Genomic DNA, 6,277 nt, shown 5'->3' on the forward strand with positions numbered 1-6,277 from the left:
ATCTTGGATCAAGCTCTCCAAGAGGTGTCAGTCCCTACAAACTTAAATACAGATCAGTTCCAAGCCATGGTTGGAAACCTAAGGTCATCACCTTGTCTCACTTTCTCTGAAAGTGACAACTCATCCTTCCAGCAACCTCACAACGCATCACTCCACATTGAAGGGTTTATCAACCAACATAGGATCAAGCGAGTCTTGATCGACAATGGAGCGGGCCTGAATATTTGTACACTACAATTAGTCACTGCATTGGGATAATGCAATTGAATCAGTGGATCCCCGCAAGAAGATCACAATCAAAGCTTATGATGATGTAGATCGTTCATCCAAAGGAGCTGTTGTACTACCAATCTGAGTGGGCCCTATGGTGAAACACATCATCTGTCAAGTCCTGGACCTTCCTTTTCCATACAATTTGTTGTTGAGAAGACCTTGGATACATGTCATGCAAGCCGTTCCATCCACTTACCATCAGTGTATCAAGTTCCCGCATAATGGTGTAGAAATCATAATCCTAGGAGATGAAAATCCCTTTGCATATTGTCATAATATAAGTCATCAACCAGAGATTACCGTTCCCAACAATAGAGAATCCATCTCCTCCACCTCATACGTAAGTCCAGCCTCTCTTTCCAGTTCAAACACCACTATACCCAAGCAAGAGAAGCTCAAAATGAAAATAGCAGAGGAAGGTCCTGGGGAATACAATCTCATCCAACTCTTTTGTGTTGGACAAATGCCCACTTCTCCTAGAACACATGGAAAACCTCAACAGTTACTTCAAATGCCACTAGACAAGCTAGCATGTACTTTGATGCCATTCATCCTTGGAAAGAGTCAAGAAGAAGAGACCAAAGATGAGGACTTAGCAAAATGGATCTGTAAAGATCCCATCACCGCCGATATTCTGCAAGCTAAGCTTCCCACATATCAGTACAAAAAAGGCCTTCTCATTATGCAAATAATGGGTTATGATGGTCAGAGTGCTTTGGGACCTTGCAAGCAAGGACGACATGAACCGCTGCAGCCGGAATTAAAGCCCAAAGATAAAATAGGACTAGGATTTCAAAAGGAAATCTTTCCTAAACTCAGATTCAAAGGGAAACCCAGCAAACCACTATATCAGCCTATTACAAAGAGGTCACCTTTGGTTATATCAGCAACACCATGCACCACACCAACTGCTCCATTAAGGCTAAAAATCCCAGCAAAACCATCTACAACACCCTTCATCCCACCAATCAAACCAACGATCCCGTCAGTAGCAACAATAACATCAATAGCACTATTATCAGTATCAAAACCCCCAAGAGTATCGACAACACTGACAATTCCATCAGAAGCAACAAATTCAACAACACTAATACTCCCCGTATCAGATTCACTGGTCCCAATAATCCTTCCTACAGCACCAATCATTCCATCTTCCAAGGTACATCAACCAATTACACCTGTAGTTTTTAACTCAAAAGATATCCTAGTACGGTATAGTAATCAGCTACTGGAGGATGACTCGAAAACTAACTCACGTGAGTGGGAATTTGATTCGGTATAGCTTAATACTTCAGATGAGGAAGACACATCACCCCCTCCACCTCACAAATAAATCCCTGTTTATGGAGAAGCATAGATAAAGACCTCTTAGGTTCCTGAGCTGGAAACTTCTTCCCCAGACCCTACATCACATCCAACGCCTGATTCTGACAGGGAGAGTACCATCAATGACCTTCACCACAATGTCTTAACCCTCACTGACAAATCTAACGAACTTAACCTAATCAATAAAGTAATGCCCATTATCCATCCTGAACTCATCGAATGGAACCAACCTAATCCCCCATGTCTTGACCTTTTCCAAAATGATGAGGTGATCATTGACTTTTTGGAACTACGAGATAACATACCAAGTGGGGATCACAAAGCTGGATTCGCCATAGAACTTAATAGCATAGCATACTTCGAGGCAAATGCCAAACCTTTCAGCTGCAAAAATATAACAATAAAACATGGATCTTCCAGTGAAAACCACACTGTGGCACTATTTGATCCCGCAAAAGTAAAAAGAAAGAGCGTATCCAATGGTGAAAACCTCTTTGATGTGCCAAAGGATGAAAGGTTTGACATTCTCCCCTCTAGTACACAGCATGAAAGATCAACAATTCTCATTGAAGAGATAAAAGAATACAACGTGGGGACTCTTGAAACACCTCACCACATACGTCTGGCATCTCTTTTAACTCCAGAGGAACAACCTAAGTTTGTAGAGTTTTTCCAAAAGCGTCAGATCAACTTTGCATGGTCATACGCAGACATGCCTGGGCTTGATCCTGATTTAGTCATGCATCACCTCACCATCGCAAAAGGAGCCAAACCTGTCAAGCAGAAGCTTCACAAAATGCATCCTCAGATTGCAGTTCTAGTCAAAGCAGAACTTAAGAAACTCCTAGATGTTGGTTTTATTAGACCAGCTGATTATGTAGATTGGATATCTAATATTGTTCTTGTCGGCAAACCAAATGGGGGCATCCATATCTGTACTAACTTTAGAAATATGAACAAAGCATGTCCTAAAGATGAATTCCCCCTACCAAACATCGACATAATAGTGGACCTAATAGCAGGACATGCCATGCTTTCACTCATGGATGGCTTTTCAGGATACAATCAAATAAAGATCACACCAGAGGATCAACATAAGACGACCTTCACATGTCCATGGGGAACATATTGTTGGAATGTAATGCCTTTTGGTCTAAAGAATGCAGGAGTGACCTATCAACGAGCAATGACCACCATCTTCCATGACATGATGCATACTATAATGGAAGATTATGTTGATGACTTACTGGAAAAATCACTCACAAGAGAAGGTCATCTGGAAATATTTGAGAAAATCTTTGATAGACTAGAACAATATCATGTTCGACTCAACCCAAAGAAATGAGTAACCTTAGGGAAACTTCTAGGATACACTGTCTCAAGCAAAGGCATTGAGGTCGATCCTGCAAAGGTCAAAGCAATCATGGACATGCCACCTCCAAAGAACATCAGTCAGCTAAGGACATTACAAGGGTGGCTACAATCAATCCGAAGATTCATTGCACAACTAGCAGATAAATGTCACCCATTTACACACCTGCTACACAAAAACATCCACTTTCAGTGGGATACCAGATGCCAACAAGCATTCCAGATGCTTAAAGATTATCTCATGAATATGCCATTGTTGATCCCACCGGATCCAAGTAGACCTCTACTACTCTATATATCAGCAACAAGTACAACATTGGGTGTACTATTGGCACAACACAATGTAGAAGGGAAAGAGTGTGATGTTTACTACATCTCTCACACACTGGTTGGCTATGAACTCAATTACACCCCTATTGAGCGAGCTTGCCTAGCAGTAATCTTGGCAACCACTAAACTGAGGCACTATCTCTTGACACATAAAGTACAGCTCATTGCAAAGATTGATCCACTAAAGTACTTACTCAGCAAAGTAGCATTGACAGGCCGCTTGGCCAAATGGGTAATGATTCTCAGTGAATTTGATATCGAATATGTGGACCATAAGGCTATCAAAGGACAAGTTATTACAGATCAGTTGGCCGATGCACCACTCATAGGTGAACATCCCCTCATTTCCAATTTTCTAGATGAAGAGATATTCATGATCACAACAACACAACCATGGAAACTCTACTTTGATGGTTCATACACTAGGCATGGATCAGGGGCAGACATTCTGTTTATCACACCTCAAGGTGACAGCATCCCGAAGTCTTACAGGCTCACATTTCCATGCACAAACAACATAGCTGAATATGAGGCCTTGATCATAGGACTCAGGCTAGCCATACAATGGAAGTTACAAGAACTATAAGTATATGGTGACTCCTAATTGGTCATTCGACAAGCAACAGATGAATATCAGACAAAGGATGACAAACTCATGTCGTACAAACAAATGGTGGACAAATTAAAAACATCATTCACTACTATCACCTTTGAGCAGATACCCAAAGATCATAATCAAGCTACTGATGCTATGGCTACCATTGCATCTCTCCTAGATCTTCCACAGAATTCAACATGCTACGAGTTCTTGGTCGAACACCTTTGGATTCCCGCTTATGATATCCCCGAATCCGAGATGATATGTCACCTTATCGGTTCTGAATCCCCATGGTATGGTGAGTTCTACACCTACCTCCACGATCACACGCTTCCTCCTAACCAATCGAATAACCAACGTAAAACCTTCATTCGCCAAACTTTTCGATATATCATTATTGCTGAAACCCTATACCGACGCAGTCTTGATGGTATTCTCCTTCGATGTCTGGAGCAGGATGAGATAACAAAGGCCTTGGAAGAGGTACATGAAGGAATTTGTGGAACTCATGCAAGCGGTCCATCACTAGCCAAGAAACTCCTGCACACTGGATACTATTGGCCATCCATGGAAAAAGACTCCTACTATTTTGTCAGAAAATGCAAGAAATGCCAAGTTCATGGAGATCTGATACATGCACTAGCACAAGAATTGCAACCAATCACAACACCATGGCCTTTTTGTCAATGGGGACTTGACCTTGTGGGTAAAATCCATCCATCTTCATCCAATGGCCATAAGTTCATCATTACCGCCACCGAATACTTCACAAAGTGGATTGAAGTTGTTCCACTTACTCAAGTCACTGACAAGAAGATCGCCTCATTCATCCTTAATTACATCATCTGCTAGTATGGTGTACCCATGTCCATCATCACAGATAACGAACTTCCATTTAAGAATCAAGATGTTCGTGAGCTCTGTGAGAAATTTCACATCCAACACCGCTTTTCCACTCCCTATTACCCACAAGGCAATGGTCAGGCCGAAGCATAAAATAAGAACATATTGAGAATCCTCAAGAAGACAGTCAATGATGCCGGTCGTGATTGGCATGTTCAATTAAATCTAGCACTATGGGCGTATCAAACTAGTATTCGAACCCCTATAGGCGCAACTCCCTACTCATTGGTCTATGGTGCAAAAGCTATCTTACCTATTGAGGTCGATATACCATCTCTGCGAGTTTCATTGCATAATCTCATTGATGATGAAGCATACAGAGTATCACGTCTTCAAGACCTGGAACTACTTGATGAGAAACGACAAGCTGCATACAATCACCTCAAAGCCTATTAGTAATGCATGAGCTGAAGCTATAATCATCGAGTGAGACCTCATACATTTGAGGTAGGTAATCTTGTTCTTCGAGAGAATCCTCATAACCAACCCAACTGAGAACATCAGGGAAATTTTGAATCAAACTGGCTAGGTCCATATGTTATCACTACTGTCTTTGGGTCCGGGGCATATCAATTGGCTACTTCAGAAGGAGAACCGCTAGAAGATCCGATCAACAACATGCACCTCAAAAGGTTTTATACATAAGCTGCATAGAGTGTCAAGCTCCCATACATACCAGAAAAACACCAAAAACATTCAAAAAAATGTCCTGAAGAAAATACAAAAAAATCAAAATAGTAAAGAAAAATCATACATCCAAACGGTGAACAACCATTCCGGTGGCACCTTGGGTAAGTGTGATGGTGAAAACCTGGCAAAGAGGCGCCACTCATAAAGGCTATGGCTCCATTGTCTTTCACGCTTGTTGCGATCACATTCATTACATACACACATCCATCCATCCAAATCATGGCTTGTTATTGATCTACAATCAAGAAAAGTACTCCATACGTCTTGCATCCCGCTTTTTCATAGTCATGCCTAAACTGGGGGCAACACTCTCAACCTATTGATGGAAGTGGATTCTACATTACTTGTGATTCATTGAGATCTTCATTCAAAACTATCTTAGAAAATCCAAAAACATTGAAAACAATCATCACAATACCAAAAACATTGGAAAAATTGTCTCAAAAAATACCAAAACATTCAAAACTATCTCACAAAATCCAAAAACATCAGAAAACATCGAAAATCACACAAAAACATGGCAACACCTTATGCATCCTCATCCAAGTAGATACTAAACAAACATTTTGAAAAATACTCACATGATGATCACTTATCAAATCGACCAAACAATCAACATCAACACTCAAACTGTCTTGAACAAGGATGCATCCTTCCTTACCAAAACAAAGACAAGATGACATTTTCTTTGACAAGAAATTTTTGTTTAAAGCTATCAAGTACTTGGTTTGATTTGTGAGTTATTTATTTATATCAAGTTCCTACGCTACTCCGTGATATCCACAA

The sequence above is a fragment of the Cryptomeria japonica genome, chromosome 8, assembly GCF_030272615.1.
Source record: "Cryptomeria japonica chromosome 8, Sugi_1.0, whole genome shotgun sequence".
NCBI classification, from domain to species: Eukaryota; Viridiplantae; Streptophyta; class Pinopsida; order Cupressales; family Cupressaceae; genus Cryptomeria; species Cryptomeria japonica.